Source organism: Anolis sagrei, chromosome 13, assembly GCF_037176765.1.
Source record: "Anolis sagrei isolate rAnoSag1 chromosome 13, rAnoSag1.mat, whole genome shotgun sequence".
NCBI classification, from domain to species: domain Eukaryota; kingdom Metazoa; phylum Chordata; class Lepidosauria; order Squamata; family Dactyloidae; genus Anolis; species Anolis sagrei.
This window is the reverse complement of record NC_090033.1, coordinates 4,051,638-4,075,982: the sequence shown is the minus strand read 5'-3', so window position 1 is coordinate 4,075,982 and position 24,345 is coordinate 4,051,638.

Here is a 24,345-nt window from a genome sequence, read left to right as displayed (position 1 = left end):
ATATTACATACTAATGTAGTAAGCACACATCCCCTGAGGACTTGGAAGCAATTAACAACTTCAGCAAAGCTTTGGAGAGCTTCTGTTCAACCATTTCAAAGCTCCTTGCTTAAACGGTGATGGCACGATCGTCCGCGTAGATAAAACTCTCTGAAGTAAAGATGAAGGACTTTGGCCACATAATGAGAAGACAGGAAAGCTTGGAGAAGACAATGATTCTGGGGAAAATGGGAGGAAAAAGGAAGAGGGGCCAACCAAGGTGGATGGATGGTATCCTTGAAGTGACTGGCTTGAATTTGAAGGAGCTGGGGGTGGCCACGGTCGGAAGGGAGTTCTGGCATCGATTGGTCCAGGAACTCACGAAGAGTCGAAAGTGACTGAACGAATAAACAACAACAAGCTCAGATGACTCTGTGAAATCACCAGGACAAGAGCGAAGAAGGCTCATGTCGGGATATATGGGATGGCCCTGATTGAATTGCCGCCAACCGTCTGCCGTCTGAGGCCACCGTCTCCCCAAGGCTTGGTGTGTTGTCTCCTGTCCTTGGGACCTGGAACACAAGGACTCCATCTGCAAGAGTACCTGATGCCCAGCAAGGGCAGGGACAGTCTGCTTTTATGACCAATGCTGGGAATGCAGCCAAGAAGCTGAAAGCATTGCTCTCCGAGAGCTGCTGGAACGAGGAGCCAACGCTCCATATATTGTGTATATATCTCCTTTTAGTTAGTTGCTGTCAGAGGAAAATGCCAAGGAGGGGAGGAAAAAAAAACCCTCTCTTTTGGCACCTTCCTCCCTCTGGTGCCTTTCAATTAAATTAATTGCTTGAGTGGATTTTTGCCTCCTCTTTGCATTAAGCATTCTCCGACGGGGTCTCGTTGGCCAAGGTGCTTCATTTGGGAAATTGTTTTAATTTTTCAAAGTGGAGAGGAGGAGAGAGGCAGGTCCGTCCACCCGCCAATCCATTTGGACTCCAGCCGACATCGAAAGAAAGGCATCGCTAGAATCTCATGCTGGATCTGGAAACATGATGAGACAGTACTAGAGAGTGCACCAAACCTGTATAATTGCACACTTGGGGAAACGTGCAGCGATGGCAAGGCAGCCTTTCCTCCATGAACTGACTTCCTTCATGCCCTCTGCACCCAGTTTATATATATAGATATATATACTAGCTTGGGGATCCGGTGGTGCCTGGGTAATTTGAGAAAGGCATTGTGTGCCAAGGTTGGTCTATATCTTGGGAAGTTCATGGTTTATCCTCCTCCAAACAGTACCAGGATGTAGAGTGACTCATGGGGGCTCTGTGTGCCAAGTTTGGGTCTCGGGAAGTGAGTGAAGATACTTCAAGTCCCATCATCTGTGGTCCATCCTCCTCCAAACTGCACCAGGATGTAGAGTGGGTCATGGGGGCTCTGTGTGCCAAGTTTGGTCTTGATTAGTCATTGGATGAGGGTCGCAGTGGTCTCAGAAAGTGAGTGAAGGTACTGCAAGTCCCATCATCCATAGTCCGTCCTCCCTAAACTGCACCAGAATGTTGAGTTGGCCATGGGGGCCCTCTGTGCCAAGTTTGGTCTTTATTGGTAATTGTCAGATTGTTTTCCAAACCCAAATCTTGAGAGCTCACAGAGAGAGGGAGTGAACCATCATTGCTAGGCCCAGCAGGGATATTCTCATGAGAAACTGTCCTTTGCACTGAGGCCTCTCTGTCATTGTCTGCATGAAAATCATTGACCAAACCATCTCCATCTTGTACCTCAGCCTCAGCACCATCATTTTCCTCATCGTTTCCCACATCATTACTTTTTGGAACTTTCTTATTTTCTTACAAGCATTTATTTCTTCTGGCTATTTACTAAGCTTCAATAATAGAAGATTTGTTTCTTCACTCTTCGTGTGGTGTGTTTTAAGGCAGAGGGCTTTTTCCTGACCTGGAGTGCAACAAGGTGGCCAATCTAATATCTATAGGGAGGGCGTTCCACAGCCGAGGGGCCATCACCGAGAAGGCTTTTCTCTCGTTTCTGCCAAACGTACTTGTGATGAAGGTGGTAACGAGAGCAGGGCCTCCCCAGACGATCTTAAGGTCCTAGATCAGGGGTCCTCAAACCTTTTAAACCGGGGGCCAGTTCACTGTCCCTCAGACCGTTGGAGGGCCAGACTATAGTTTTTTTTTAAAATCAATAAAAAATTCCTCTGCACATTGCAGATATCTTATTTTGCTGTGTGGAGGGGCCCTTACAGGGGGTTCTTTCTCGCCCTCTTTAGGCAGTAATTCCAGGAGCAGAGAATGGGAAATCTTCCTATTTCTAGTCTGAACAAAATCTGGCTACCAGTATTTAAAAAACTCTAAAATTATAACTGTAAATAAAGAACAACACTCAAACACAGGGGAACTCCGGACAAGAAACAATCAGGGCCAGCTAATCACCTCTCAACAAAGGATACTCCCTAAAAACTGTCAGGCTATGAAATGGTAATCAAGGTGGCCAACTGAAACATTCATACCTACCTCCAACAGACAAGAGTTCTTTCTCCCACCCTGGCTCTTCCACAATTTTCCTAGTTAAAGGTTTTCCTCTGACATGAAGTCCAGTCGTGTCTGACTCTGGGGTGTGGTGCTCATCTGCATTACTAAGTCGAAGAGCCGGCGTTGTCCGTACACAGCTCCAAGGTCATGTGGCCGGCATGACTGCATGGAGTGCTGGGGCAGCCTCCCTTGGCTGGCTTACGCTGTCCATCGGGCCTGACGGATAGCGTGAGCCTGCCAAGGGGGGAGCAGCCCCGCGCTGCCTACTTGCGAGTAAAGCATCTCGCGAGGTGCTTTATGCGTGAGTAGGCCACGTGGAACAGCTGCCCTTGGCTGGCTCATGCTGCCCATCGGGCCTGACGGATACCGTGAACCAGTCAAGGGAGGGGCACTGTGGGGGGGGGCTCCTCCTCTGCGGGCCGGATAAGTGCCCTTGGCGGGCTGGAAATGGCCCGCGGGCCGTACTTTGAGGACCCCTGTCCTAGATGGTTCATAAGGGGAGATGCGTTCGGACATGTAACTTGGGCCAGGACCATTTTATCAGTGGACGCCCTATATGTTTTACCTAAAGATATCATTTTTGCAATTGTCAACCATATAATTCACCTCTGGTTTTGTGCTAAACCAGATTTTCATCTATGCTGACGATCGTGTCATCACCGCTCAAGCAGGGAGCTTTGAAATGGTGGAACAGAAGCTCTCCAAAGATTTAGGTTCAACAAATCTGCAGCAAAAAAAATGACTCTTTCGATTCTATATGGATCTTTGGACAAAAATATGATTCCATTCTTGCATATTACTAAGAGTATGAGACCCCCGTTCCTAGGGAAACCACCTGTCTATGTCCCTCAGTAGTGAAATCACTTTGAAACATTCAGACATAGATAAATAGATATTTCTTCCTTCTCACCCCAACCAAGAAGAACCTAGAAAGGGTAGCATGATGAGAAGAGGGAAAGAGTGTTCGGAAGGTAGAGAGACAGAACCAAGACACCAGGAATTAAACTCACAATGTAAGCAGAGCTGACAGAAGAGAAAATTAATTTCGCTTAAGTGATGGGCTGGCTTCGGGGCTGTCTGGCACATTAAGATGTGGACAAAATGAAATTGCAAGGAAGGTTTCAGCCACAGGGAGCCAAAAAAGCCCTCGTCGTAATTCCAGGAAGCGGTGCTTTAGTATTAATTATGCTGGCGGAGATATTGACCATCTCAGAAAGAAGAGGCTGAGGAAGCAAAGATTTCTGCCGACAGGGCAATCGAGTAGCCGGGGTTGTGGTTAGGGGGCTTTTGTGGCACCTCCTTTTCAGTGGAAGGAATTCTGAGAAATCAAAGTGGGTTGCTGTGAGTTTTCCAGGCTGTATCACCATGTTCCAGAAGCATTCTCTCCTGTCGTTTCGCCTGCATCTGTGGCAGGCATCCTCAGAGGCTGTGAGTGTTGGACCATGCAAAAAATCAGTGTATGTATATGTGTTAACTATAAAATAAGATGCATGATGCTGATTGGTCGGGAAATGCCGGTGGAGCAAGCCGAGCCTGGGACTTTTGGTTACTGTTACATTTTTGTTCAGGTTTGAGTTATGAAGATGCAGAGAGAGAATAAGAAAGAAGCAGAGAGAGAGAGGGAGAGACATTGTTTGGAATGTGCTCTCACTTCATGTGTTAACTATAAAATAAGATGCATGACGCTGATTGGTCAGGAAATGCTGGTGGAGCAAGCTGAGCCTGGGACTTTTGGTTACTGTTACATTTTTGTTCAGGCTTGAGTTATGCAAATGCAGAGAGAGAAGCAGAAAGAGAGAGACAAGAATTTGGAGCGTGCTCTCGCTTCATCTGTTAACTATAAAATAAGATGCATGATGCTGATTGGTTGGGAAATGCCCATGGAGCAAGCTGAGCCTGGGACTTTTAGTTACTGTTACATTTTTGTTCAGGCTTGAGCTATGCGGGTGCAAAGAGAGAGACAGAGTTTGGAGCGTGCTCTCACCTCTTGAGTTGCTGAAGGAGTTTATCCACATGGACAGAGAAAGACCATTTTAAATCTCTCACAAAAGGACATTATGTGAGTTGATGTAACTGATCGCATTACTCATATGTTGTTCTGAGCTACGAAGAGTAAACGACTTGTTGTTTACTGTATAACTGCGTGGCATATATTCTTTCTCTGGCAAGGCACAGTGTGGGCTGATTAAACGTGGACTACGCATGGTTTATTTTACATTGCACCACAGTGAGGTCCTCACAACCTCTGAGGATGCCCACCACAGATGGGGGTGAAATGTCAGGAGAGAATGCTTCTGGAACATGACCAGACAGCCTGGAAAACTCACAGCAACCCAGTGATTCGGCCACAAAAGCCTTTGATAATCACAGAAAGGTTTTAAAGTAGGTTTCCTCATACCAGCCCTCCAGGTACGTTGGACTACAACACCCATCATCCCTGTCAATGGTGCTACACCGAACTCTGAGATACTGAGACTCAGTTGCAAAACTTGGATTTGTCCTTTTTTGGGACTGAAAAATAACATCTCCAAGTTCTGAATACACATCGATATTTGACAGTTGTACTGTATGTGCAGATATAATAATAATAATAATAATAATAATAATAATAACAACAACAACAACAAAAACAACAACAGAAAGGAGGAAACCATGAAAGTGAACAAAATCTGGCTAGCAGCATTAAAAAAACTCTAAAATTAGGACAGTAAATAAAGCAAACACTCTGAAAACAAGGGAATTCCAGACATGAAACCATCAGGGCCAGCTAACACCTCCCAACAAAAGATTCCCCCAGGCAGGAATCAGCCAGGCTTTGAAACCATGAAAATGGACAAAATCTGGCTACCAGTATTCAAAAAACTCTAAAATTAGGACAGTAAATAAAGAGCAACATTCTGAAGACAGGGGAATTCCAGACATGAAACAATCTGGACCAGCTAACACCTCCCAACAAAAGATTCCCCCAGGGAGGAATCAGCCAGGCTTTGAAACCATGAAAATGAACAAAATCTGGCTACCAGTATTCAAAAAACTCTAAAATTAGGACAGTAAATAAAGAACAACATTCTGAAAACAGGGGAATTCCAGACATGAAATAATAAGGGCCTGGTAATACCTCCCAACAAAGGATTCCCCCAGGCAGAAATCAGCCAGGCTTTGAAACCATGAAAATGAAGAATATCTGGCTACCGGTATTTATAAAAACTCTAAAATTGGGACAGTAAATAAAGAGCAACACTCTGAAAACGGGAATTCCAGACATGAAATAATCAGGGCCTTGTAACACCTCCCAACAAAGGATTTCCCCAGGCAGGAATCAACCAGGCTTTGAAACCATGAAAATGAACAAAATCCGGTTACTAGTATTTATAAAAAGTCTAAAATTAGGACAGTAAATATAGAGCAACACTGTGAAAACAGGGGAATTCCAGACATGAAATAATCCAGGCCAGCTAACCCCTCCCAACAAAGGATTCCCCCAGGCAGGAATCAGCCAGGCTTTGAAACCATGAAAATGAACAAAATCTGGCTACTGGTATTTAAAGAGCTCTAAAATTAGGACAGTAAATAAAGAGCAACATTCTGAAAACAGAGGAATTCCAGACACGAAATAATCAGGGCCTGCTAACACCTCCCAACAAAGGATTCCGCCAGGCAGGAATCAGCCAGGCTTTGAAACCATGAAAATGAACAAAATCTGGCTACCGGTATTTAAAAAGCTCTAAAATTAGGACAGTAAATAAAGAGCAACATTCTGAAGACAGGGGAATTCCAGACATGAAACAATCCGGACCAGCTAATCCCTCCCAACAAAGGATTCCGCCAGGCAGGAATCAGGCAGGCCTTGAAGCTGCAAGGCTTTGCAATACTAATCAAGGTGATTGATGGCAACATTCACACTGACAAGAGTTCTTCCTCCCACCCTGGATATAATTCCACAGATATCTAAACCCCACTTGCCTAGTTTCCAACAGACCTAACAACCTCGGAGGATGCCTGCCATAGATGTGGGCGAAACGTCAGGAGAGAATGCTTCTGGAACATGTCCACACAGCCCAGAAAACTCACAGGAACCCATGAAAGCCCTCGACATCATTTCACCTCTATTTCTGCATCAGGTGTGAATGTATCAGGATTTTCTCTTTGGAGCTCCCCCATGTGGTGACTGTACAAATTGCAGGGGACAACCTTCACCTTCAGAGGAGTTATAGTTCATCTACAAGCAAAGAGCATTCTGAACTCCACCAACGATGGAATTGAACCAAACATGGCACACAGAACTCCCATGACGTACAGAAAATATTGGACCTTGAGTTTTGGAGTTGTAGTTCACCTCCATACATGAGTGCTGTGGACTCAAACAATGATGGATCTGGACCAAACCTGGCACAGATATTCAGTATGCCCAAATGCGAATACTAGTGGAGTTTGGGGAAAATAGACCTTGACATTTGGGAGTTGTAGTTGCTGGGATTTACAGTTCACCTACAATCAAGGAGCATTCTGAACTCAACCAACAATGGAATCGAACCAAACTTGGCACACCGAATTTCCATGTCTAACAGAAAATACTCAATATGTCCAAATGTGAACACTGGTGGAGTTTGGGGAAAATAGACTTTGACATTTGGGAGTCGTAGTTGCTGGGATTTATAGTTCACCTACAATCAATGAGCATTCTGAACTACACCAACGATGGAATTGAACCAAACTTGGCACAAAGAACTCACATGACGAGCAGAATATACTGGAAGGGTTTGATGGGCTTTGACCTTGAGTTTGGGAGTTGTAGTTCATCTACATCTAGTGAGCACTGGGGACTCAAGCAATGATGGACCTAGACCAAACTTGGCATGATAATTCAATATGCTTAAATGTGAACACTGGTGGAGTTTGGGGAAAATAGACCTTGACATTTGGACGATGTAGTTGCTGGGATTTATAGTTCACCTACAATCAAAGAGCATTCTGAACTCCATCAACAATGTAATTGAACCAAACTCTACACGAATACTCAACATGCCCAAATGGTAGAATTTGGGAAAAATAGGGAATTGAACCAAACTTGGCACACTGAACTCCCATGTCCACCAGAAAATACTGAATATCTTCCAAATGTGAACACTGGTGGAGTTTGGGGAAAATAGACCTTGACATTTGGGAGTTGTAGTTGCTGGGATTTATAGTTCACCTACAATCAAGGAGCATTTTGAATTCAACCAACAATGGAATTGAGCCAAACTTGCCATGCAGAATGCCCATGACCAACTGGAAACACTGAAAGGGTTTGGTGGTTATGGACCTTGAGTTTGAGAGTTGTAGTTCACCTACATCCAGAGAGCACTGTGGACACAAACAATGATGGATCTGGACCAATCTTAGCATGATAACTCAATATGATCAAATGTGAACACTGGTGGAGTTTGGGGAAAATAGACCTTGACATTTGGATGTTGTAGTTGCTGGGATTTATAGTTCACCTACAATCAAGGAGCATTCTGAACGCCACCAATGATAGAATTGGGCCAAACTTGCAACACAGAACCCCATAACCAACAGAAAATACTGTGTTTTCTCAGGGTTTTCGGCAACTATGATGAAACCGGCCTTTCAAGCAAGCTGTGCTAATTTCTGCCTGGCCAAGTGATCCTTCACGCAGAGAGTGAGAGCATTTGGCTCAGTGGTCTGGAAAAAAATGTACCTTCAAATACACTCCGCAAAAGATAAATAAAGCATGCGTACAGTACGTATCTGGGAAAATATAGGAACCTCTGTCTTTGCAAATCAATCCTCACTTGACTCTGCAATTAGACTAATGAATCCGCATGTCTGCCTCCAAAGCACCGAGCTCAGCAGTTCATTTCTTTCAACTACTTAGCAGAATGGAGGAGAAGGGTGATATATTATGGAGTGGCCACTAAGGGAACTCCCTAAAGCAGAAGTTACTTGTGTGAAAGTATGGAGGGAACTATAACTCCCAGAAAGTAAGGTCAGTTTCCCCCAAATGTCTATAGCATGTTCTGTTGGTCATGGGGAGTCCGTGTACAAAGTTTGGTCCAGTTCCGTGATGCTAATCAAGGTGGCCAATTGAAACATTCACACCTACCTCTGAACTCATGACATGAAACAATCAGTTAATCACCTCTCAACAAAGGATTCCCCCAGGCAGTAAGAAGCAACACCTTGAAACTGACAGGCCATTCAGTGCTAATCAAGGTGGCCAATTCAAACATTCACACCTACCTCCGAACTCACGACAAGGAACAATCAGGGACAGCTAATCACCTCTCAACAAAGGATTCCCCCAGGCAGTAAGAAGCCACATCTTGAAACTGCCAGGCCATTCAATGCTAAACAAGGTGGCCAATTGAAACATTCAAACCTACCTTCGAACTCCAGACAAGAAACAATCAGGGACAGCTAATCACCTCTCAACAAAGGATTCCTCCAGGCAGTAAGAAGTCACATATTGAAACTGCCAGGCCATTCAATGCTAATCAAGGTGGCCAACTGAAACATTCACATCTACCTCCGAATTCATGACATGAAACAATCAAGGACAGCTAATCACCTCTCAACAAAGAATTCCTCCAGGCAGTAAGAAGTCACATATTGAAACTGCCAGGCCATTCAATGCTAATCAAGGTGGCCAATTGAAACATTCAAACCTATCTTCGAACTCCAGACAAGAAACAATCAGGGACAGCTAATCACCTCTCAACAAAGGATTCCTCCAGGCAGTAAGAAGTCATACCTTGAAACTGCCAGGCCATTCAATGCTAATCAAGGTGGCCAATTGAAACATTCACACCTACCTCCAAACTCATGACAAGAAACAATCAGGGCCAGCTAATCACTTCTCAACAAAGGATTCCCCCAGCATTTAATGGCCTAGGAGTTTCAAGGTCTGCCTTCTTACTGCCTGGGGGAATCCTTTGTTGGGAGTTGATTAGCTGGCCCTGGTGGTCATATAGCCTTGAAAAGCTACAACCCACTGATTCTGGCCAGGAAAGCCTTGGATAATACATTATCTTGAAGCCCCCCCCCCCTTCCTCTTAACTCCCTTTCTACCAGTAGAGGGCAGTAGTGTCTCACATGGAAACCTGACCTGAAAGAGGGAAAAGTTCTTGCTCTGTCCCAACTCAAGAGCAGGTTCTTCATTGGGATTTTTGTGTTTGTGTGGCTAAACAGGGCAGCAGTTAGTATTATTTTCTACTAGCTTGGGCACCCAGTTATTTGGAAAAAGTCCATTTTTAAATTGCATAAGGTTGTGGGTGAACTACAACTCCCATGATGCCAGGTTAATCCCCTGAAACTCCATCAGTACTGAAAGTTTGTTATGTTGGGCAAGTTTGCTCTAGATGCCTCATTGGTAGGGTTCAGTCTGCTCTCTGGCTGCAGGGTAAACTACAACTCCCACTATGGTGAGTCAGTCCTCTCAAACCCCTCCAGTAGGTTGAGTTAGTCATGGAGGTTCTGTGTGCCAAATTTGGTCCAAGTCCATCATCGGTGGAGGTCACAGTTTCTCCAGTTGTGGGTGAACTACAACTCCCATGAAGGAAAGTCAGTTCCCATCAAACCCTTCCAGTCATCAAATTTCCGCATATGAGGTATGTGTGCCAAGTTTGTTACAGATCCATTGGTGTTTGGGTTCACAGTGCTCTCTGGATGTAAGTGAACGACAACTCCCCCAAATCAAAGTGAATTTCCTCCAAAGACTTCCAGCATTCTTTGCTAGTCATGAAGTCCCTGTGTTCCAAGTCCAATTTTATCTTTGGTGGAGTTCAGAGTGCTCTATTTTCCCTAAACTCCACCAGCGTTCAAATTTGGGCATATTGAGTATTTGTGCCAAGTTTGGTCCAGAGCCATCATTGTTTTGAGTCCACAGTGTTCTCTTGATATAGTTGAACTACAACTCCAATATTCAATGTCAGTGCCCACCAAACCCTTCCAGTATTTTCTGGAAGGAAGGGAAGGGAAGGGAAGGGAAGGGAAGGGAAGGGAAGGGAAGGGAAGGGAAGGGAAGGGAAGGGAAGGGAAGGGAAGGGAAGGGAAGGGAAGGGAGGAAGGAAGGAAGGAAGGAAGGAAGGAAGGAAGGAAGGAAGGAAGGAAGGAAGGAAGGATGGATGGATGGAAGGAAGGAAGGAAGGAAGGAGAAAGAGGGAGAAAGGGAAGGAAGGACCAAAAGGAAGGAAGGAAGGAGAAAGAGGGAGAGAGGGAAGGAGAGACAGAAGTGCGAAGGAAGGAAGGAAGGACCAAAGGGAAGGAAGGATGGATGGAAGGAAGGAAGGAAGGAAAGAAGGAGAAAGAGGGATGAAAGAGGATAGGAAGTACCAAAGAGAGGGAGGGAGGGAGGGAGGGAGGGAGGGAGGGAAGAAAGGAGAAAGAGGGAGAGAGGGAAAGAGGGACGGAAGAGGGAAGGAAGGAAGGACCAAAGGAAAGAAAGGATGGATGGAAGGAAGGAGAAAGAGGGAGAGAGGGGAAGGAAGAAAGGAAGGAAGGAGAAAGAGGGAGAGAGGGAAGGAGAGACGGAAGAGGGAAAGAAGGAAGGACCAAAGGGGAGGGATGGAGGGAGGAAGGAAAGAAGGCAGGAAGGAGAAAGAGGGAGAGAGGGATGAAAAAGGGAAGGAAGGACCAAAGGGAAGGAAGGAAGGAGAAAGAGGGAGAGAGGGAAGGAGGGATGAAAGAGGGAAGGAGGGACCAAAGGGAAGGAAGGAAGGAGAAAGAGGGAGAGAGGGAAGGAGGGAGGTAAGAGGGAAGGAAGGACCAAAGGGGAGGAAGGAAGGAAAGAAGGAAGGAAGGAAGGAGGAAGAGGGAGAGAGGGAAGGAGGGAGGAAAGAGAGGGAATGAGGAAGGAAGAAAGGAAGAAACAAAAATAATGTTATGGTTGAAGGTCACCACAACATGAGGAACTGTATGAAGGGGTCGCGGCATTAGGAAGGTTGCAAACCACAGATAGATGGAAGAGGAGGTCCTGGCTTGACCTGGGCTTACTTTCCTGGCACTAATCTCACAGAGTTGGGGGCAAGCAGGTTGAATCGTTGCTATGTCCAACCTTTTCCCAGAAGGGAGCTTGAAAGATATATCAACTCAATGACTCAGCTCTTGTGGGGCAGGAGGCACAGAGAACCATCAAAGCATCAGCCAGAGCTAAGCAGTATTGTCATTTTTCCGGCGGGGGGTGAGTGAGGTGGAGTAGGGAAGGCGTGGAAACTTTTCTGGAAATCTATCATATTATAGCCCTCCGCTTGGAAGTTGAGCCATCAATCAGTCTCTTCAAGGCTGGCTGCGACAATAGGCCCGGGAGGGCTGATTCTTTGGCTCCCATGCTCGGCCCGGTGGGGGACCAAAGACACGGAGGCACCGTTGCTGTGGCGACCCTTGTTGCCGCTTCCTGTCGCTCCAGATGTCGGCCTCATGCGCCTCCATACAAACGCCACATTGTCCCATATGGAGGCCGAGGGGACCCTTTCACGCGGGCACCTTGGAGAATGAATGATCCACCACCACCTTTTCAAAGAGGAGACCTCTCTCCCTCTCTCTTTCTCACCCTTATGTTCCCCTATTGTCTCTCCATCCTCTTGCAAAGGAAACCTGTCTGGCATAAATAAGGCCAGAGCTTGGATGCAACATGGAGTTCCTTCTACAAACGTACGACGGGCGTTCATTAAAGCTTTCCCCTGACCCACTTCCTGTGGACAGAGAGCAATGAAATTTGGCCCAGTTTTGAGTCCTTCTCTCCATCGGTGCCACCTCGGGACACACACTTCTCCCATCTTTAGTAAACACACCGCTTTTAGGAATCGAAACGTTGCTTCAAAAGCCATGTTGGGACTTTGGAACTCAGAGTCTCATCACCTGAGAGCTTTATATATGCCGATGACTTTGGCCTAACAACACAAGCAAAACACTTAGAAACAATTGAAATCTATGTATTGTCGAAGGCTTTCATGGCCGGAATCACTGGGTTGTTGTAGGTTTTTTCGGGCTATATGGCCATGGTCTAGAGGCATTCTCTCCTGACGTTTCGCCTGCATCTATGGCAAGCTTCCTCAGAGGTAGTGAGGTCTGTTTCAACAGAAAGGAGGAAACCACGAAAATGAACACAATCTGGCTACCAGTATTAAAAAAAACTCTAAAATTGCAACAGCACAACAACAGAGAGGAAGCAGGCAGGGACATCTAATTAAAAGAACCCCAAATAAATAATAAAATACCTCTCAACAAAAGTTTGCCCCAGGCACAGTCAGGCCATCAAATGCTAATCAAGGTGGTCAGTTGAAACATTCACACCTAGCTCCAGCAGACAAGAGTCCTTTGTCTCACCCTGGTCATTCCACAGATATATCAACCCTTTTGCCTAGTTCCAACAGACCTCACTACCTCTGAGGAAGCTTGCCATAGATGCAGGCAAAACGTCAGGAGGGAATGCCTCTAGACCATGTCCATATAGCCTGAAAAAACCTACAACAACCCAATTGAAATCCAGCTTACTAATACCTTGAAAGATCTCTAAAGCTCCTTCAAAGATAAACACCTGAAGTGTAGCCCTGCCAAGACACAAACAGGGTTGGGAGGACAATAGCTTTATCAACAAGCACTTTGGTCTCCTACAGATGTCTTGATCCATCCATCTATCAATCCATCAACCCATCTCTCCATCCACCCACCCATTTACATCCATCCATCTATCAAACTATCCACCCATCTATCCATCCATCCACTCATCCATCTACCCACATCTCCACCCATTCAACCATCCACCCATCTCTCCATCTATCCATCCACCCATCTATATCTACCTATCTGTCCATCCACTCATGATGTCTATAGGCAGTCCACGTTTCGCAGGCGTAAAACAGGGTTGGGAGGACAACAGCTTTATCAACAAGCACCTTGGTCTCCCTACAGATGTCTTGATCCACCCATCTATATCTGTCCATCCATCCATCTACCTACATCTCCATCCATTCATTCATCCATCCACCTATCTCTCCATCTCTCCATCCATCCACCCATCTATATGTACCTATCTGTCCATCCACTCATGATGTCTATAGGCAGTCCACATTTCGCAGGCGTAAAACAGGGTTGAGAGGACAATAGCTTTATCAACAAGCACCTTGGTCTCCCTTCGGATGTCTTGATCCATCCATCTATCAATCCATCCACCCATCTCTCCATCCATTGACTCATCTATATCTGTCCATCCATCCATCCACTCATCCATCTACCCAGATCTCCATCCATTCATCCATCCACCCATCTATATCTGTCCATCCATCCACTCATCACTCTACCCACATCTCCATCCACATCTCCATCTCTCCATCTCTCCATCCATCCACCCATCTATATCTACCTATCTGTCCATCCACTCAAGATGTCTATAGGCAGTCCACGTTTCGCAGGCGTAAAACAGGGTTGAGAGGCCAATAGCTTTATCAAGAAGCACCTTGGTCTCCCTACGGATGTCTTGATCCATCTATCTATCAATCCATCCACCCATCTCTCCATCCATCCACCCATCTATATCTGTCCATCCATCCATCCACTCATCCATCTACCCACATCTCCATCCATCCATCCATTCATCCATCCACCCATCTTTCCATCCATCCACCCATCTATATGTACCTATCTGTCCATCCACTCATGATGTCTATAGGCAGTCCACGTTTCGCAGGCATAAAACAGAGTTGGGAGGACAATAGCTTTATCAACAAGCACTTTGGTCTCCTACAGATGTCTTGATCCATCCATCTATCAATCCATCGACCCATCTCTCCATCCACCCACCCATCTATATCCATCCATCTATCAAACTATCCACCCATCTATCCATCCATCCACTCATCCATCTACCCACATCTCCACCCATTCAACCTTCCACCCATCTCTCCATCTATACATCCATCCACCCATCTATATCTACCTATCTGTCCATCCACTCATAAGCAGTCCACGTTTCACAGGCATAAAACAGGGTTGAGAGGACAATAGCTTTATCAACAAGCACCTTGGTCTCCCTACAGATGTCTTGATCCATCCATCTATCAATCCATCCACCCATCTATATCTGTCCATCCATCCATCCACTCATCTATCTACATACGTCTCCATCCATTCATCCATCCACCCATCTCTCCATCCATCCACCCATCTATATGTACCTATCTATCCATCCACTCATGATGTCTATAAGCAGTCCACGTTTCGCAGGCATAAAACAGGGATGGGGGGACAATAGCTTTATCAACAAGCACCTTGGTCTCCCTGTGGATGTCCCAATCCTCAAACACTCTCTGCTTCATTTGAAAAAATGCTGCACTCGCAGAGCTCAGACTGGATGGCCAAATGTTGGGGGTGCTTTGAATGCAGTTTTCCTGCTTCTTGGTGGGGATCGCCTGGATCGCCCATGAGGTCTCTTCCAAGTCTATGATTCTACGATTCCCAATGAAGAGAAGGGAAGGCTGCACTTGGGTGAGGCAGACAGGAGACCAGGTGGCTAATTGGCTGTCAGACTCGGAGAGTCTGATGACCCAGAAAATGGCAGTGTTTTGACCCTTGACTTCTGGGAACCGGTTAACTATTTCCAGGTCATCTGAGGAAAGGAATGGCACATGTTCTCTTTCTGGAAGGGTGAAGAGGAGACAGTGTTGCTTTGGTGGATACAAATACGAGAAGCAAGTGGATTTGTTATTGTTGTTGCAAGGGAATGCAATGTTTTTTATAGGTTTTTCCTAACGTTGTAAATATTTTTGTAGGTGTTGTTGTTATTTTAGTGGAAAAATACAAGTAACTAGAAATTGTTGTTACTGTTCTCTTTGTTCTTGGTGTTGCTACTCACTGTTTTGTATTTATTGTATCAGAAGAAAACCGAGGGTACAGTTGCAATGTATTTAAAAACACAAATGAAGTTTAAAAACTTGCCATTATACTAAGTGTCTTTTAACTAGTAGCTGGCTACTTGGAGTACCTTTGGTGTTGCTGTGAGAAGGTCCTCTGTTGTGAAAGGGATTTATAGTTGACCTACAATCAAAGAGCATTCTGAACCCCACCAATGATGGAATTGAAGCCAACATGGCACATAGAACTCCCATGACCAACAGAAAATACTGGAAGGGTCTAGTGGACATTGACCTTGAGTTTTGGAGTTGTAGTTCACCTACATCCAGAGAGCACTGTGAACTCAAACAATGATAGATCTGGACCAAACTTGGCATGAATACTCAATATGCCCAAATATGAACACAGATGGAGTTTGAGGGAAATAGACCTTGATATTTGGGAGTTGTAGTTGCTGAGATTTATAGCTGACTTACAATGAAAGAGCATTGTGAACCCCACCAATGATGGAAATCAAGCAAACGTGGCGCACAGGAATCCCCCAAGCAACAGAAAATACTGGAGGGGTTTGATGGGCATTGACCTTGAGTTTGGGAGTTGTAGTTCACCTACATCCAGACAACATTGTGAACTCAAACAATGATGGAACTGGACCAAACTTGGCACGAATGCTCGATATGCCTAGATGTGAACACTGGTGAAGTTTGGGGAAAATAGAGCTTGACATTTTGGAGTTGTACATACTGGGATTTATCATTCACCTATAATCAAAGAGCATTCTGAACTCCACCAATGATGGAATTGAACCAAAGTTGACATGGCTTCAAATTACAAGAAAGGAGATTCCATCTGAACATGAGGAAGAACTTCCTGATTGTGAGAGCCGTTCAGCAGTGGAACTCTCTGCCCCAGAGTGTGGTGGAGGCTCCCTCTTTGGAAACTTTTAAACAGAGGCTGGATGGCCATCTGTCAGGGGTGCTTTGAATGCAATATTCCTGCTTCTTGGCAGAATGGGGTTGGACTGGATGGCCCAAGAGGTCTCTTCCAACTCTATAATTCTATGATTCTATGACACACAGGACTCCCTCGAGCAACAGAAAATACCAGAAGGGTTTGATGGACATTGACCTTGAGTTTGGGAATTGTAGTTCACCTACATCCAGAGAGCACTGTGAACTCAAACAATGATGGATCTGGATCAAACTTGGCACGGATATTCCATATACCCAAATATGAACACAGATGGAGATTGGGGGAAATAGACCTTGACTTTTGGGAGTTGTAGTTGCTGAGATTTATAGTTGGCCTACAATCAAAGAGCAATCTGAATTCCACGAACAATGGAATTGAACCAATTGTGGCACACAGAACTCCCACAACCAATAAAGAATTGTTGTTGTCCATCATTGGCAGAAATGTATCCAGTTGTGTGGTGATTATGTGGAAAAGTGAATACTGGGAGTTAAAGAGCACGTGCTAAGGATTATTTCTGCATTTGATTTATTAAAATATTCCCATCCAAACCCAAGTAATGAAGGTGGAGGCATTGCTTTTTGTTCAACCCTCGTAAACAGAAGAACGGCCTGCCTCAGGGGAGCGTGCTCGCTCCATCCATGTTCAACATCGACACAAATGACCAGCCACTGCCAGAAGGGACAGAGAGTTTCATCTATGCTGATGATCGTGCCATCACCACTCAAGCAGGGAGCTTTGAGATGGTTGAACAGAAGCTTTCCGAAGCTCTAGGTGCTCTTACTGCCTATTACAGGGAAAAGCAGCTGATCCCTAACCCATCCGAAACACAGACATGTGCCTTTCATCTCAAGAACAGACAAGCATCTTGAGCTCTGAGGATTATTACCTGGGAAGGAACCGCACTGGACCATTGCAGTGCACCCAAATACCTGGGATTCACTCTGGACCGTGCTCCTACAAGAACACTGCCTGAACATCAAGCAAAAAGTGGGCGCTAGAAACAATATCGTATGAAAGCTGACTGGCACAGCCTGGGGATCACAACCAGACACAGTGAAGACATCTGCCCTTGTGCTATGCTACTCTGCTGCTGAGTACGCATGCCCAGTGTGGAACACATCTCACCGCGCTAAAACAGTGGATGTGGCTCTTAATGAGATATGCCGCATTATCACGGGGTGTCTGCGCCCTACACCACTGGAGAAATTACACTGCTTAGCCGGTATTGCACCACCTGACATCCGCCGGGAAGTAGCAGCCAAGAGTGAAAGGACCAAGGCAGAGACATCTCCAGCTCATCCCCTGTTTGGGTATCAGCCAGCACATCAATGACTTAAATCTAGATATAAATTTAACTAATTTATTAGGCCATAAAGAAAAAAAGACTCCGGGGAATGTGGAATGCGGAAGAACTTCATCGGTGTCGTTGATGGACGATGGAAAGCAGCAGCTCCCCCGGCGGCCAGAAAAAAGTTAAATAGCCTTGGTGTATTTGTGTGTTAAATGTGGTTTGTCAAACTAGCATTGAATGTTTGCCATATATGTGTTGACTGTAATCCGCCCTGAGTCCCCTGCGGGGTGAGAAGGGCGGAATATAAGAACTGTAAATAAATAAATAAATAATAGATATAGTTTTCTAAGATCTACAGAGACACTCGCTGGAACACCTCAGCAAGCCAGAGTCCAAAAGTGGCAGGCTCAAATCCAGAACCTCAACCATTGGCTGATACCAAATGAGAGACTCTCCCCTGGGCACACAGAGGACTGGGCTACTTGGAAGGCGCTGAACAGACTGCGCTCTGGCACCACGAGATGCAGAGCCAACCTCAAGAAACGGGCCCACAAAGTGGAATCCACGACATGCGAGTGTGGAGAAGAGCAAACCACTGACCACCTGCTGCAATGCAACCTGAGCCCTGCCACATGCACAATGGAGGACCTTCTTGTGGCAACACCAGAGGCACTCCAAGGGGCCAGATACTGGTCAAAGGACATTTAATCCACTACCAAACCCACAAATTTTGTATTTTGTCTGTTTGTTTGCTTTGTTCTGTTAGAAATGTAATATAATGGACTGGCTGCTCTGACATGACAAATAAATAAATAACCCTCGTATTTTCCAGATCACCAGACTGGGCCACAGAACGTCTGGCAGGGGACGGCTAGTTCTTAAATATTTTGCTGCAATCCTGGACCAATTCCGAGAACGTGGGCCACGAATGGATCCTAAGCAGCCCCACCTTGCCTACGGTGACACGGCCTGAGACGAGGCAGGACATGGTGGAGAATTAAAATGGCAGCTCCCAGACAAAGCCGACGCGCTCCTCCCGCAGCCCCTTGTCAGCCTAAGTCTATGGGGCGAAGGAAGCCAGTTTTCCCAGGGCCACGGCTTTGTATGAGTTGGATGTGGGGGGGATTTATTCCGTTTCGCCCCTCTATCTCCGACTGACTCCTTTCCGCCCCCAAACATGAAACATCACCTCAGCTTGGGTTTAATGTCCCTGCATTGTCTGCGGCCGGCCTCCCTGCCAACTTCGCCACTCCTCTTTCCTCCTCAAGTTTTGTGTTACTTGAGAAATAAATGTGGCTTAAAAGGAATGGGTTTCATATACATAGACACACACACACACACACACACACACACACATACACTCCTTTCCCTTCAGGCGCCGAGGGATTACAAAGCCCTCACGACCGGAGCATTAAGTGTTGGAAACAGTGGCTTTTCTATACTTTGGTCAAGACGTCGTCCTCTATTCGCCCCCTTTTTATTATGATTTCTTTAAGCCCCCTCCTTGTTCACAAAGTCTTGAATGAAGTGGCTCTCAATTAAAAGTTTCCCATTGACAACGCCTGAATGGGACCTTGCTGGGGAATTCATGCCACTGAATGGGCCTCGGCCTTCGCAAAATCTTAAGGGGCCAATAGAGTTCCCACAATATTTGTACATCCTCTTTTGTATGCATTTTTCCCTCCAGTGAACCAGAAACGGTTAACACATCCGCTCCCAGAAGGCCGGGCCTGGCTGCTTGTTAAGAGCCCCCCGGCCGGTCCCATAGGCCCACCGGACGTCCCATGCCCCATACAGAAAAGGGACTTTCCGCTGGCCCTTCGTCAGGGCAGATGATCATCGCCACCTGCTTATATTCATTCTTCACAGAGGCTGAGATCAAGCACAAATGCCACTGGAAAAAATAGAGGAGGGGGATGAAGAGAGACCTAGCAAACCATAATATGCGTTCCATATCTTTGTCCTATAAGCACAGCTCTCGGGGTTCCTTCCCACACATATACATGCTTCGGAAGGTTTGAATTAACCACGAGTCCACTCAATTTAGAGGAGGTATCCAAGGTGCTGAAACTATTTTGGAAGAACAGTGGTTCCCAACCTTTTTTTTGACCAGGGACCACTTTGACCAAAAACCACCTTGACCAGGAAGCACTTTGATCAAGACTCACTTTGACCAGGAAGCACTTTGACCAAGAACCACTTTGACCAGGAAGCACTTTGACCAAGAACCACTTTGACCAGGGACCACTTGTCCAAGGACCACTTTGACCAGGGACCACTTGTCCAAGGACCACTTTGACCAGGGACCACTTGTCCAAGGGCCACCTTGAGCAAGAACCATTTTGACCAGGGACCACTTGACCAAGGACCATTTTAACCAGGGACGACTTTAACTAGGGATCACTTGACCATGGACCACTTTGACCAGGGACCACTTGACCAAGAACCACTTTGACCAGGAATCACTTTGACCAGGGACAGCTTGAACAAGAACCCCTTTGACCAGGGATTACTTTGACCAAGAACAACTGTGACCAGGGACCACTTGACCAGGGACCACTTTAACCAGGGATCACTGGACCAAGAACCACATTGACCAGGGACCACTTTGACCAAGAACCACTTTGACCAGGAACCACTTTGACCAGGTCTCACTTTGACCAAGGACAACTTGAAAAGAACCTCTTTGACCAGGAACCACTTTGACTAGGGACCACTTTGACCAGGAACCACTTTGATCAGGGACCACTTTAACCAGGGACTACTTTGACCAGGGACCACTGTGACCAGGGACCACTGTGACCAGTGACCCCTGTGACCAGGAACCACTTTGACCAGGGGCCACTTTTGACCAACGACTGCTTTAATCAGTGTTCCAAAGGTCAAGTCAAAGAGTCCAGAGTTCAAGGGTGATCCAAAATATATAGTCAAGAGTCAGTCCAGGGTTTCAAAGTATATCAAGGTTCCACACAAGATACAGCAATAACAGGATTCTCACCAGCGTTCAAGGTTCTTCCAAGTACAAGGTTCAAAGAGTTCACAAGACAGGTCAGGATACCACAATCCACAAAATCAGTTTACTAGCTATTAGGATTTCTGGGAGTTGAAGGCCAAAAACATCTGGGGACCCCAGGTTGAGAACCACTGCTCTAGAACATGGCCATATAGCCCGAAAAAACCTACAACAACCCAACGAGAGGTTGTCTGGCAAGTCTTTGAGGTCAGGTCTGAGTTATGCCTGGTAAAGGATTCCATAAACACCTCTGAGGTTCATCTTCTTCTGTGGGACAAAGAAGAGGATCCTGTCCCAACCAATGAGAGGTTGTTTGGCAAGCCTTTGAGGTCACATCTGAGTTATGCCTGGTAAGGGATTCCATAAACACCTCCGGGGTTCATCTTCTTCTGTGGGACAAAGAAGAGGATCATGTTCAACCGATGAGAGGTTATTTGGCAAGCCTTTGAGGTCACATCCAAGTTATGCCTGGCAAGAGATTCCATAAACACCTCCAAGGGTCATCTTCTTCTGTGGGACAAAGGAGAGGAGCGTGTCCCAACCTTTGAGGTCAGGTCCGAGTTATGCCTGGCAAGGGATTCCACAAACACCTCTGAGGGTCATATTCTTCTGTGGGACAAAGAAGAGGCTCATGTCCCAACTAATGTGAGGTTGTTCGGCAAGCCTTTGAGGTCAGTTCTGAGTTATGCATGGCAAGGGATTCCATAACACCTCTGAGGTTCATCTTCTTCTGTGGGACAAAGGAGAGAATCATGTCCGAACCAATGAGAGGTTATTTGGCAAGCCTCTGAGGTCAGATTCGAGTTATGCCTGGCAAGGGATTCCATAAAAACCTCTGAGGTTCATTTTCTTCTGTGGGACAAAGGAAAGGATCATGTCCCAACCAATGAGAGGTTGTTTGGCAAGCCTTTGAGGTCAGTTCTGACATTAGTCATTCCAAAATTGGACAGAAGGGTGGGAACCCCCATCACTCAAGGAGCTGGGTTTTGGAGGAGAACCCCATCCACATCTTTTTTTTTTCCCCTTCTCCCTGGGAAACACAATAGGTGGGGTCCTGACCCCTGTTGTCGTTGCAAACTCTACCCCTTTCTCTTCTTTTGAACATGGACGACAGGAAAGTCTGTCAAAAGGCGGAGCGTGCAACCCCACTGACCCCTGGACAATAGGGTGGGTCAGTGACCCCCAACACGGTATACACAGTTGGCTCTTTGTTTTCTAGGTCACGCTAAAGCCCTCCGTGGGTGGGGTGCTCCTGGATGGAGAAAAGGCAGAGGGGACCCTCTCTTTTGAAAGGGTTGGCTTTCTGCTTTGGTTTCTCCTTTTCAGGGGCTTCCTTGATAAAGACAAGGCATGGTTTACAAGGCGGAGGCCTGTCAACAGGTCTGTTAGAGGGCTGCGCAACATCTGGAAACCACTATGGGGGTATTTTGGGTGGGGGGAAATGCCCCATGCAGCTGCTCAGCTAACTGTGGAGGAATGCCGGAGTGATAGCCATGCTAGATAGTTCTGAGAGAGCGATTTTCAACCACATCTGCTCTAATGATACGATCTTTTGCCTGTCCCAAGCCCATATGTTCTCCAGCATTTCACAGATGGAACTAGAGAGGCCATTGTAATTCCTTTGTGCTCAAAAATGCCAAAGCACAGGCACACAAGGATGCACACTACATGAACGTGATCAGTATGGCATGATTTTGCAATTGCTCTCTTCCCCTTGACTCACAACACTGGAGTGCCATGCAGAACTTCATGCCCAGGGTTGTACCCGGCCCTCTGGGTTTCCACAGATGAATAAACTTAAGGTGTTACACAATTGTTACCCAACACCACGTAGCCACTGCCAGTATGCTTCCTTACTTCCTTACTACGTATATACATTAATGTCATCTGCATATATATGTTAACGTCATCTGCGTATATATGTTACTGTTATCTACGTATATACACTGCCCTATCTCCCAGTGTTTTAAAATTGTAACCCTTGGTGATCATTTTAATGTCGTTATGAAATGTCGTAATGTTTTTGACTTTTTATTGTTGCATTGCTTACATATTACATTGGTTTTGTATTTTAGGTTATTTTTTGTTGTGTTTTTGTGTTATATTGTGTATATTGTATTGATGGGCATGGCCTCATGCAAGCCACCCCGAGTCCCCTTGGGGAGAAGGTGGCGGGGTATAAATAAAGTATTATTATTATTATTACTATTATTATTAAAGTTCTCTGCGTATATACGTTAATGTCATCTGCATATATATGTTAATGTCATCTGCGTATATATGTCAATGTCATCTGCGTATATATGTTAATGCCATCTGCGTATATGTGTTAATGCCATCTGCGTATATATGTCAATTTCATCTGCATATATGTGTTAATGCCATCTGCGTATATGTGTTAACGTCATCTGCGTATATGTTTTAATGTCATCTGCGTATATGTTTTAATGACATCTGCGTATATATGTTTGCTTTTTTTAAATTTAGTTTTTATTGTGATTTTCCACGTGATATACAAAACTCCAAGTGATTACACACATTTACAGTTACAATTACAGTTCCAGTAGCTATTACCTACACACTGCGTATATATCTGCGTATATATGTTAATGCCATCTGCGTATATGTGTTAATGCCATTTGCGTATATGTGTTAATGTCATCTGCGTATATATGTCAATGTCATCTGCGTATATGTGTTAATGTCATTTGCGTAAATATAGTAATGTCATCTGCGTATATATGTTAGTTATCTACGTATATATGTTAATGTCATCTGTGTATATAGTTAATGTCATCTGCGTATATGTGTCAATGTCCTCTGTGTATATGTGTTAATGTCATCCGTGTATATATGTTAATGTCATCTGTGTATATATGTTGATGTTATCTACGTATATATGTTAATGTCATCTGCGTATATGTGTTAATGTCATTTGCGTAAATATAGTAATGTCATCTGCGTATATATGTTAGTTATCTACGTATATATGTTAATGTCATCTGTGTATATAGTTAATGTCATCTGCGTATATGTGTCAATGTCCTCTGTGTATATGTGTTAATGTCATCCGTGTATATATGTTAATGTCATCTGTGTATATATGTTGATGTTATCTACGTATATATGTTAATGTCATCTGCGTATATGTGTTAATGTCATCTGCGTATATATGTTAATGTCATCTGTGTATATATATTAATATCATCTGTGTATATATGTTAATATCATCTGCATATATACGTTCCTTCTGGGGAGGAGAGGACATCTTAGTCGGTCACAGCAAAAACAACAAAGCATCTTGTGGCATTTTAGGAGCATCGCAAGCTCCTAAGCGATCTGAATATTGCAATTGGTCCCCCTAAATCTCCTCCTCTTCTTGTGCTTCTCTGTGGGCAGCCCCATAAGTCACTCGGGCAGCTGAGAAGGAATGTGCGGTGGAAATCTGCACAATAGCATTGTCCCCCCAGCTCTTCCCGAAGGACAAACCTCCCCTTTCCCCACTTGGAAAAGAGTAGGGGGGTCCACTTATGCCTCCTCCACTTCAGTCTCCAAGGAAACCACCTTGGGCAATGCATCCCTCTCCTCTCCTGCTGTGGCTCTTGGCAAGTGACAGTATTGCTGGCTGCTGTTTCTCTTCTGTCTTCCAGCTGCTTGCCATGTGCGCCATGTGCGCTCCCAGGGATCCC